Raw genomic sequence first — 12,294 nt, 5'->3', positions numbered from 1 at the left:
GTGAGCAGGGGTGTGCAGTTGGTCTGTGTGTGCAAGTACATTATTGCAGAGGTGAGCAGTGGGCCAGTGAGTGTAGGTAAATTAGTGCAGAGTTGTGCAGTGGGCCTGTGAGTGCATGTACATTAGTGGAGAGGTATGCAGTGGGCCTGTGAGTGCAGTTATATTAGTGCAGAGGTTTGCAGTCGGTCTGTAGTGCAGGTACCTTAGTGCAGAGGTATGTAGTGGGTCTGTAGTGCAAGTACATTAGGTCACAGATGTGCAGTGGGTCTGTAGTGCAGGTACTTTAGTGCACAGGTGTGCAGTGTGTATGTAGTACAGGGACATTAGTGCAGAGGTGTGCAGTGGGAATGTGAGTGCAGGTATATAAGTGCAGATGTGTGCAGTGGGCTTTGAGTGCAGGCACATTGGTTCATAAGTGTGGAGTAGGCCTGTGATAGCAGGTACATTAGTGTAGTTGTGTGCAGTGGGCCTGTGAGTGCAGGTACATTAGTGCAGAGGTGTACCGTGGGCCAGGGATTGCAGTTCCATTAGTGCAGATGTGTGCAGTGTGTCTGTAGTGCAGGTATATTAATGCAGAGGTGGGCAGTGGCCCTGTGAGTGCAGTTCCATTACTGCAGATGTTTGCAGTGTGTCTGTATTGGAGGTACATTAGTGCAGAGGTGTGCAGTGGGCCTGTGAGTACAGGTAATTTATTGCAGAGGTGCGCAGTGGACCTTGAGTGCCGGTACATTACTGCAGAGGTATGCAATGGGCATGTGACTGCAGGTACATTAGTGCAGAGGTGTGCAGTGTGCCTGTGAGTGTAGTTACATTATTGCAGATGTGTGCAGTGGGTCTGTAGTGCATGGATATTAGTGCAGAGGTTTGCAGTGGGCCTGTGAGTGAAGGTTCATTAGTGCAGAGTTGTGCGGTGGGACATTGTGTGCAGGCACATTAGTGCACAGGTTTGCAGTTGGCCTGTGAGTGCAGGTACTTTAGTGTAGAGGTGTGCAGTGGGCCTGTAGCTGCAGGTACATTAGTGCAGAGGTGTGCAGTGTGCCTGTGAGTACAGATACTTTAGTGCAGAGGAGTGCAGTGGACCTTTGAGTGCAGGTACATTAGTTAGAGGTGTGCAGTGCGCATGTGTGTGCAGGTACATTAGTACAGAGGTGTGCAGTGGGTCAGTGAGAGTAGGTATATTAGTGCAGAGGTGTGCAGTGGGCCTGTGAGAGCACGTACTTTACTGCCCAAATGTGCAGTGGGCCTGTGAGTGCAGGTACATTAGTGCAGAGGTGTGCAGTTGGCCTGTGAGTGCAGGTACACTAGTGCAGAGGTGTGCAGTTTGTCTGTAGTGCATGTACATTAATGCACAGGTGTGCAGTGGGTCTATAGTTCAGATACATTAGTGCACAGGTGTGCAGTGGGCCTGTGAGTGCAGGTATATTAGTGCAGAGGTGTGCAGTGGGCCTGTAAGTGCAGGCATATTAGTGCATAAGTGTGCAGTTGGCCTGTGAGTGCAGGTACATTAGTGCAAAGGTGTGCAGTGGGCCTGTGAGTGCAGGTACATTAATGTAGAGGAGTGCAGTGGGTGTGTGTGTGCAGGTACTTTAATGCAGAAGAGTGCAGTGGGACTGTGGGTGCAGGCACATTAGTGCAGAGGTGTGCAGGGGGCCTTGGAGTGAATGTATATTAGTGCAGAGTTGTGCAGTGGGCCTGTGAGTGCAGGAACATTAGTAGAGAGGTGTGCAGTAGGCCTGTGATTGAAGGTACATTATGGCAGATGTGTGCAGTGGGTCCAGAGTGCAGATAAACTAGTGCAGGGGTGTGCAATGGTCCTATGAGTGCAGGTACATCAGTTCAGAGGTGTGCAGTGGTCCTGTGAGTGCAGGAACATTAGTGCAGTGGTGTGCATTTTGCCTGTGAGTACAGGTACATTAGTGCAGACGTGTGCAGTGGGTCTGTAGTGCAGGTACATTATTTCAGAGTTGTGCAGTGGGCCTCTGAGTGCGGGTACATTAGTGCAGACGTATGCAGTGCGCCTGTCAGTCCAGGTACATTACTACAGAGGTGTGCAGTGGGCCTGTGAATACAGGTACATTATTCCATAGGTGTGCAGTGGGCCTGTGAGTGCAGGTATATTAGTGCAGAGGAGTGCAGTGTATATGTAGTGTAGGTATATTAGTGCAGAGGTGTGCAGTGTTCCTGTGAGTGCATGTATATTACTGCAGAGTTGTGCAGTGTGTCTGTAGTGCAGGTACACTAGTGCAGAAGTGTGCAATGTGTCTGTAGTAAAGGTACATTAGTGCAGATGTGTGCAGTGGGTCTGTGAATGCATGTATACTCAGTGAGCAGGGGTGTGCAGTGGGTCTGTGTGTGCATGTACATTATTGCAGAGGTGAGCAGTGGGTCTGTAGTGCAGGTTCATTAGTCCATAGGTGTAAAGTGGGCCTGTGAGTGCCGGTACATTAGTGCAGAGGTGTGCAGTGGCCCTGTGAGTTCAGGTACATTATTGCACTGGTGTGCAGTATGACTGTGAGTACAGGTACATTAGTGCAGACGTGTGCTGTGGGTCTGTAGTGCAGGTACATTAGTGCATAGTTGTGCAGTGGGCCTCTGAGTGGAAGTACATTAGTGCAGACGTGTGCCTTGGGACTGTCAGTGCAGGTACTTTATTGCAGAGGTGTGCAGTGGGCCTGTGAGTACAGGTACATTATTCCATAGGTGTGCAGGGGGCCTGTGAGTGCAGGTATATTAGTGCAGAGGTGTTCAGTGTGTCTGTGAGTGCTGGTACACTAGTTTAGGGATGTGCAGTGCGTCTATAATGCAGGTACATTGGACCATAGGTGTGCAGTGGGACTGTGTGTGCAGGTACATTACTGCAGAGGTGTGGAGTCGCCCTGTGAGTACATGTACTTTAGTGCAGAGGTGTGCAGTGCATCTGTAGTGCAGGTATATTAGTTCATAGGTGTGCAGTTGGCCAGTGAGTGCAGGTACATTAGTGCAGAGGAGGGCAGTGTATCTGTAGTTTAGGTATATTAGTGCAGATGTGTGCAGTGGTCCTGTGAGTGCATGTACATTAGTCCAGAGGTGTGCAGTGGGTCTGTGAATGCATGTATACTCAGTGAGCAGGGGTGTGCAGTGGGTCTGTGTGTGCACGTACATTATTGCAGAGGTGAGCAGTGGGCCACTGAATGTAGGTAAATTAGTGCAGAGTTGTGCAGTGGGCCTGTGAGTGCATGTACATTAGTGCAGAGGTGTGCAGTGGGCCTGTGAGTGCAGGTATATAAGTCCAGAGGTGTACAGTGGGTCTGTAGTGCAGGTTCATTAGTCCACAGGTGTAAAGTGGGCCTGTGAGTGCAGGTACATTAGTGCAGAGGTGTGCAGTGTGTCTGTTGTGCAGGTATATTAGTGCAGAGTTGTGCTTGGCCTGTGAGTGCAGGTACATTAGTGCAGAGGTGTGCAGTGTGTATGTATTGCACGTACATTAGTGCAGAGGTGTGAAGTGCGACTAGGAGTTCAGGTACATTATTGCAGAGGTGTGCAGTGGGCATGGGAGTGCAGGTACATTAGTTCAGAGGTGTGCAGTGGGCCTGTGAGTGAAGGTACATTATTGCAGATGTGTGCAGTCGGTGTGTAGTGCATGGACATTAGTGCAGAGGTTGGCAGTGGGCCTGTGAGTGAAGGTACATTAGTGTTGAAGTGTGCAGTGGGTCTGTGAGTGCAGGTACATTAGTGCAGTGGTGTTCAGTTGGTCTGTGAGTGAAGGTACATGATTGCAGATGTGTGCAGTCGGTCTGAAATGCAGAAATATTAGTGTAGAGGTATGCAGTAGGCCTGTGAGTCAAGGTACATTATTGCAGAAGTGTGCAGTAGATCTGAAGTGCAGGGAAATTAGTACAGATGTGTGCAGTTGCCCTGTGAGTGCCGTTACGTTAGTGCAGAGGTGTGCAGTGGGCCTGTGAGTGCAGGGACATTAGTACAGAGGTGTGCAGTGGGCCTCTGAGTGCAGGTACATTAGAGCAGACGTGTGCAGTGGGCTTGTAAGTGCAGGTACATTAGTGCAGAGGTGTGCAGTGGGCCTGTGTGTACATGTACATTAGTGCAGAGGTGTGCAGTGTTCCTGTGAGTTCAGGTACATTAGTTCAGATGTGTACAGTGGGTCAGTAGTGCAGGTGCACTAGTACACAGGTGTGGAGGGGTTCTGAAGTGCATGTATATTAGTGCACAGGTGTGCAATGTGTCTATAGTGCAGGTACATTAGTGCAGATTTTTGCAGTTGGCATGTGAGTGCAGTTACATTTGTGCAGATGTGTACAGTGGGCCTGTGAGCGCACGTACCTTACTGCCAAAGTATGCAGTGGGCCTGTGAGTGCAGGTACATTACTGCAGAGGTGTGCAGTGGGCCTGTGAGTGCAGGTAAACTAGTGCAGAGTTGTGCAGTGTGTCTGTATTGCATGTACATTAATGCACAGGTGTGTAGTGGGTCTATAGTTCAGATACATTAGTGCACAGGTGTTCAGTGGGCCTGTGAATGCAGGTATATTAGTGCAGAGGTGTGCAGTGGGCCTGTGAGTGCAGGCATATTAGTGCATAAGTGTGCAGTTGGCCTGTGAGTGCAGGTACATTAGTGCAAAGTGTGCAGTGGGCCTGTGAGTAAAGTTACTTTAGTGAAGAGTTGTGCAGTGGGCCTTTGAGTGAATGTATATTAGTGCAGAGGTGTGCAGTTGGCCTGTGAGTGCAGGTACATTAGTGCAAAGGTGTGCAGTGGACCTTTGAGTGCAGGTACATTAGTTAGAGGTGTGCAGTGCGCATGTGTGTGCAGGTACATTAGTATAGAGGTGTGCAGTGGGTCAGTGAGAGCAGGTATATTAGTGCAGAGGTGTGCAGTGGGCCTGTGAGAGCACGTACTTTACTGCCCAAATGTGCAGTGGGCCTGTGAGTGCAGGTACATTAGTCAGAGGTGTGCAGTTGGCCTGTGAGTGCAGGTACACTAGTGCAGAGGTGTGCAGTTTGTCTGTAGTGCATGTACATTAATGCACAGATGTGCAGTGGGTCTATAGTTCAGATACATTAGTGCACAGGTGTGCAGTGGGCCTGTGAGTGCAGGTAAACTAGTGCAGAGTTGTGCAGTGTGTCTGTATTGCATGTACATTAATGCACAGGTGTGTAGTGGGTCTATAGTTCAGATACATTAGTGCACAGGTGTTCAGTGGGCCTGTGAATGCAGGTATATTAGTGCAGAGGTGTGCAGTGGGCCTGTGAGTGCAGGCATATTAGTGCATAAGTGTGCAGTTGGCCTGTGAGTGCAGGTACATTAGTGCAAAGTGTGCAGTGGGCCTGTGAGTAAAGTTACTTTAGTGAAGAGTTGTGCAGTGGGCCTTTGAGTGAATGTATATTAGTGCAGAGGTGTGCAGTTGGCCTGTGAGTGCAGGTACATTAGTGCAAAGGTGTGCAGTGGACCTTTGAGTGCAGGTACATTAGTTAGAGGTGTGCAGTGCGCATGTGTGTGCAGGTACATTAGTATAGAGGTGTGCAGTGGGTCAGTGAGAGCAGGTATATTAGTGCAGAGGTGTGCAGTGGGCCTGTGAGAGCACGTACTTTACTGCCCAAATGTGCAGTGGGCCTGTGAGTGCAGGTACATTAGTCAGAGGTGTGCAGTTGGCCTGTGAGTGCAGGTACACTAGTGCAGAGGTGTGCAGTTTGTCTGTAGTGCATGTACATTAATGCACAGATGTGCAGTGGGTCTATAGTTCAGATACATTAGTGCACAGGTGTGCAGTGGGCCTGTGAGTGCAGGTATATTAGTGCAGAGGTGTGCAGTGGGCCTGTAAGTGCAGGCATATTAGTGCATAAGTGTGCAGTTGGCCTGTGAGTGCAGGTACATTAGTGCAAAGGTGTGCAGTGGGCCTGTGAGTGCAGTTACATTAATGTAGAGGAGTGCAGTGGGTGTGTGTGTGCAGGTACTTTAATGCAGAAGAGTGCAGTCGGACTGTGGGTGCAGGTACATTAGTGCAGAGGTGTGCAGGGGGCCTCTGAGTGCAGGTACATTAGTGCAGACGTATGCAGTGGGCCTTTCTGTCCAGGTACATTATTGCAGAGCTGTGCAGTGGGCCTGTGAGTACAGGAATATTATTCCATAGGTGTGCACTGGGCCTGTGAGTGCAGGTACATTAGTGCAGAGGTGTTCAATGGGTCTGTGAGTGCAGGTACACTAGTTTAGGGATGTGCAGTGTGTCTATAGTGCAGGTACATTGGACCATAGTTGTGCATTGGGCCTGTGAGTGCAGGTACATTCCTGCAGAGGTGTGCGATCGGCCTGTGAGTACAGGTACTTTAGTGCAGAGGACTGCAGTGTATCTGTAGTGTAGATAAATTAGTGCGGGGTGTGCAGTGGTCCTGTGAGTGCATGTACATTAGTGCAGAGTTGTGCAGTGGGTCTGTAGTGCAGGTACACTAGTGCAGAAGTGTGCAATGTGTCTGTAGTAAAGGTACATTACTGCAGATGTGTGCAGTGGATCTGTGAATGCATGTATACTCAGTGAGCAGGGGTGTGCAGTGGGTCTGTGTGTGCATGTAAATTATTGCAGAGGTGAGCAGTGGGCCAGTGAGTGTAGGTAAATTAGTGCAGAGTTGTGCAGTGGGCCTGTGAGTGCATGTACATTAGTGCAGAGGTGTGCAGTGGTCCTGTGTGTGCATGTACATTCGTGCAGTGTTGTGCAGTGGGTCTGTAGTGCAGGTACACTAGTGCAGAGGTGTGCAATGGTCCTATGAGTGCAGGTACATCACTTCAGAGGTGTGCAGTGGGCTTGTGAGTGCAGGTATATTAGTGCAGAGGTGTACAGTAGGTCTGTAGTGCAGGTGCATTAATCCACAGGTGTAAAGTGGGCCTGTGAGTAGAGGTACATTAGTTCAGATGTGTGCCATGGGCCTGGGATTGCAGGTACATTAGTGCAGAGTTGTGCAGTGTGTCTGTTGTGCAGGTATATTAGTGCAGAGGTGTGCTTGGCCTGTGAGTGCAGGTACATTAGTGCAGAGGTGTGCAGTGTGTATGTATTGCAAGTAATAAAAGTGCAGAGGTGTGCAGTGGAACTGGGAGTGCAGGTACATTAGTGCAGAGGTGTGCACTGGGCATGGGAGTGCAGGTACATTAGTGCAGATGTGTAGAGTGGGCCTGTGAGTGCATGTACATTAGTGCAGAGGAGTGCAGTGGGCCTGTGAGTGCAGGTACATTAGTGCAGAAGTGTGCAGTGGGCCTGTGAGCGCAGGTACATTAGTGCAGAGGATTGCAGTGGGCCTGTGAGTGCAGGTACATTAATGCAGAGGTTTGCAGTTGGTCTTTATTGCAGGTATTTAGTGCACAGGTTGCAGTGTGCATGTAGTTCAGGAATATTAGTGCAGAGTTGTGCAGTGGGACTGTGAGTGCAGGTGTATTAGTACAGATGTGTGCAGTGGGCTTTGAGTGCAGGCACATAGGTTCATAAGTGTGGAGTTGGCCTGTGAGTGCAGGTACATTAGTGTAATTGTGTGCAGTGCGCCTGTGAGTGCAGGTACATTAGTGTAGAGTAGTGCCGTGGGCCTGGGATGGCAGGTACATTAGTGCAGAGGGGTGCAGTGTGTCTGTAGTGCAGGTATATTAGTGCAGAGGTTGGCAGTGGGCCTGTGAGTGCAGTTCCATTAGTGCAGATGTTTGCAGTGTGTCTGTATTGCAGGTACATTAGTGCAGAGGTGTGCAGTGGGCCTGTGAGTACAGGTAATTTAGTGCAGAGGTGCGCAGTGGAACTTGAGTGCCGGTACATTAGTGCAGAGTTATGCAATGGGCCTGTGAGTGCAGGTACATTAGTCCAGAGGTGTGCAGTGTGCCTGTGAGTGTAGTTCCATTATTGCAGATGTGTGCAGTGGGTCTGTAGAGCAAGGAAATTAGTGCAGAGGTGTGCAGTGGGCCTGTGAGTGCAGGTACATTAGTGCAGAGGTGTGCAAAGGAGCTGTGAGTGCAGGTACATTAGTGCAGAGGTGTGCAAAGGACCTTTGAGTGCAGGTACATTAGTGCAGAGGTGTGCATTCTGCCTGTGAGTGAAGCTACATGAGTGCAGAGGTATTCAGCTTCTCTGTAGTACAGGGACATTGGTGCAGAGGTGTGCAGTCGCCTGTGAGTGCAGGTACATTAGTTCAGAGTTGTGCAGTGGGCCTCTGAGTGCAGGTACATTAAAGCAGACGTGTGCAGTGGGCATTAAAGTGCAGGTACATTAGTGCAGAAGTGTGCAGTGGGACTGTGAGTACAGGTACATTTGTGCAGAGGTGTGCAGTGGTCTTGTGAGTTCAGATACATTAGTGCAGATGTGTACAGTGGGTCAGTAGTGCAGGTACACTAGTGCACAGGTGTTTAGTGGGTCTGTGAGTGCAGGAAGATTATTGCAGATATGTTCAGTGGGTCTGTAATGTGGAATAATTAGTGCAGAGGTGTGCAGGAGGCCTGTGAGTGCAGGTACATTAGTGCAGAGGTGTGCAGTGGGTCTGTAGTGCAAGTACATTAATGCACAGGTGTGCAGTGTGTATGTAGAGGAGGTATATTAGTGCAGAGGTGTGCAGTGGGCCTGTGAGTACAGGTACAGTAGTGCAGAGGTGTGCAGTGGTCCTCTGGGTGCAGGCACATTAGTGTATAAGTGTGCAGTTGGCTTGTGAGTGCAGGTACATTAGTGCAAAGGTGTGCATTGGGCCTGTGAATGCAGGAACATTATAGTAGAGGTGTGCAGTGGGCCTGTGAGTTCAGGTACATTAGTGCAGAGGTGTGCAGTGGCCCTGTGAGTGCAGGTACATTAGAGCAGAGGTGCGCCTCGGGTCTCTAGTGCAAGGATATTAATGCACAGGTGTGCAGTGGGTCTGTACTCCAGGTACATTAGTGCACAGGTGTCCAGTGAATCTGTTTTTCAGGTATCTAAGTGCAAAGATGTGAAGTGGTCCTGTGAGTGCAGGTAAATTAGTGCAGATGTGTACAGTGCGTCTGAGAATGCAGGTACTTTAGTGCCGAGGTGTGCAGTGGGCCTGTGAGTACAGGTACATTAGTGCAGAGGTGTGCAGTGGGCCTGTGAGTGCAGGTACACTAGTGCAGAGGATCGCAGCAGGTCTGTAGTGCAAGGACATTAATGCACAGGTGTGCAGTGTGTCTGTACTGCAGGTACATTAGTGCACATGTGTGCAGTTTGTCTGTAGTTCAGGTACATAGTGCAATCGTGTGCAGTGGTCCTGTGAATGCAGGTACATTAGTGCAGTGGTGTGCAGTGGGCCTGTGAGTGCAGGCACATTAGTGCATAGGTGAACAGTTGGCCAGTGAGTACAGGTACATTACTGCAGAGGTGTGCACTGAGCCTGTTCATGCAGGTACAGTAGTGTAGATGTGTAGAGTGGGACTGGGAGTGCAGGTATATTAGTGCAGAAGTGTGCTGTGGGCCTGTGAGTGAAGATACATTTGTGCAGAGGTGTGCTGTGGGTCTCTAGTGCGGAGACATTAATGCAGAGGTGTGCAGTGGGCCTGTGAGTGCAGCTACATTAGTGCAGAGCTGTGCATTGGGCCTCTGAGTGCAGGCAATTTAGTGCAGAGGTTTGCAGTCGGCCTGTGAGTTCAGGTACATTAGTGCAGAGGTTTGCAGTGGGCCGGAGAGTACATGTACTTTAATGGAGATGTGTGCAGTGGGCCTGTGGGTGCAGGTACATTAGGGCAGAGGTGTGCAGGTGGCCTGTGTGTACAGGTTCTTTCGTGCAGAGGTGTGCAGTGGGCCTTTGAGAGCAGGTACATTAGTTTAGAGGTGTGCAGTGGGCCTGTGAGTGCAGGTACATTAGTGCAGAAGTGTGCAGTGGGCCTGTGAGCACAGGTACATTAGTGCAGAGGATTGCAGTGGGCCTGTGAGTGCAGGTACATTAATGCAGAGGTTTGCAGTTGGTCTTTAGTGCAGGTATTCAGTGCACAGGTTGCAGTGTGCATGTAGTTCAGGAATATTAGTGCAGAGTTGTGCAGTGGGACTGTGAGTGCAGGTGTATTAGTGCAGATGTGTGCAGTGGGCTTTGAGTGCAGGCACATAGGTTCATAAGTGTGAGGTTGGCCTGTGAGTGCAGGTACATTAGTGTAATTGTGTGCAGTGCGCCTGTGAGTGCAGGTACATTAGTGCAGAGTTGTGCCGTGGGCCTGGGATTGCAGGTACATTAGTGCAGAGGGGTGCAGTGTGTCTGTAGTGCAGGTATATTAGTGCAGAGGTTGGCAGTGGGCCTGTGAGTGCAGTTCCATTAGTGCAGATGTTTGCAGTGTGTCTGTATTGCAGGTACATTAGTGCAGAGGTGTGCAGTGGGCCTGTGAGTACAGGTAATTTAGTGCAGAGGTGCGCAGTGGAACTTGAGTGCCGGTACATTAGTGCAGAGTTATGCAATGGGCCTGTGAGTGCAGGTACATTAGTCCAGAGGTATGCACTGGGCCTGTGAGTGTAGTTCCATTATTGCAGATGTGTGCAGTGAGTCTGTAGAGCAAGGAAATTAGTGCAGAGGTGTGCAGTGGGCCTGTGAGTGCAGGTATATTAGTGCAGAGGTGTGCAAAGGACCTGTGAGCGCAGGTACATTAGTGCAGAGGTGTGCATTCTGCCTGTGAGTGAAGCTACATTAGTGCAGAGGTGTTCAGCTTCTCTGTAGTACAGGGACATTGGATCAGAGGTGTGCAGTCGCCTGTAAGTGCAGGTACATTAGTTCAGAGTTGTGCAGTGGGCCTCTTAGTGCAGGTACATTAATTCAGACGTGTGCAGTGGGCCTGAAAGTGCAGGTACATTAGTGCAGAGGTGTGCAGTGGGCCTGTGAGTACAGGTACATTAGTGCAGAGGTGTGCAGTGGTCTTGTGAGTTCTGATACATTAGTGCAGATGTGTACAGTGGGTCAGTAGTGCAGGTACACTAGTGCACAGGTGTTTAGTGGTTCTGAAGTGCATGTATATTAGTGCACAGGTGTGCAATGGGTCTGTAGTGCAGGTACATTAGTGCAGACTTGTGCAGTGGGCCTATGAGTGCACATATATTTGTTCAGAGGTGTTCAGTGTGTTTGTGAGTGCACGTACAGTGGTGCAGAGTTCTGCAGTGGGTCCGTAAGGCAGGTACATTAGTGCAGAGGTGTTCAGTGGGCCTGTGAGTGCAGGTACATTAGTGCAGATGTGTACAGTGGGCCTGAGAATGCAGGTACTTTAGTGCCGAGGTGTGCAGTGGGCCTGTGAGTACAGGTACATTAGTGCAGAGGTGTGCAGTGGGCCTGTGAGTGCAGGTACACTAGTGCAGAGGTTCGCAGCGGGTCTGTAGTGCAAGGATATTAATGCACAGGTGTGCAGTGTGTCTGTACTGCAGGTACATTAGTGCACATGTGTGCAGTTTGACTGTAGTTCAGGTACATAGTGCAATCGTGTGCAGTGGTCCTGTGAATGCAGGTACATTAGTGCAGTGGTGTGCAGTGGGCCTGTGAGTGCAGGCACATTAGTGCATAGGTGAACAGTTGGCCAGTGAGTACAGGTACATTACTGCAGAGGTGTGCACTGAGCCTGTGCATGCAGGTACAGTAGTGTAGATGTGTGCAGTGGGACTGGCAGTGCAGGTATATTAGTGCAGAAGTGTACTGTGGGCCTGTGAGTGAAGATACATTTGTGCAGAGGTGTGCTGTGGGTCTCTAGTGCGGAGACATTAATGCAGAGGTGTGCAGTGGGCCTGTGAGTGCAGCTACATTAGTGCAGAGCTGTGCATTGGGCCTCTGAGTGCAGGCACTTTAGTGCAGAGGTTTGCAGTCGGCCTGTGAGTTCAGGTACATTGGTGCAGAGGTTTGCAGTGGGCCGGAGAGTACATGTACTTTAATGGAGATGTGTGCAGTGGGCCTGTGGGTGCAGGTACATTAGGACAGAGGTGTGCAGGTGGCCTGTGTGTACAGGTTCTTTCGTGCAGAGGTGTGCAGTGGGCCTTTGAGAGCAGGTACATTAGTTTAGAGGTGTGAAGGGGCCTGTGAGTGGAGGTACATTAGTGCAGAGGTTTGCAGTGTGCCTGTGAGTGCAGGTACATTAGTGCAGAGGTGTGCAGTGGGATTTTGAGTGCAGTTACATTAATGCAGAGTTGTGCAGTGGGCCTGTTAGTACAGGTACATTAGTGCAAATGTTGTAGTGGGCCTGTGAATGCAGGTAAATTAGTGCAGAGGTGTGCAGCAGGCCTGTGAGTGCAGGTACATTAGTGCAGAAGTGTTCAGTGGGTCTGTGAGTGCAGGAACATTATTGCAGATATGTTCAGTGGGTCTGTAATGCGGAATAATTAGTGC

This window comes from Rattus norvegicus, chromosome X (genome assembly GCF_036323735.1).
Source record: "Rattus norvegicus strain BN/NHsdMcwi chromosome X, GRCr8, whole genome shotgun sequence".
Classification (NCBI taxonomy): domain Eukaryota; kingdom Metazoa; phylum Chordata; class Mammalia; order Rodentia; family Muridae; genus Rattus; species Rattus norvegicus.
This window is presented reverse-complemented; position numbering follows the sequence as displayed.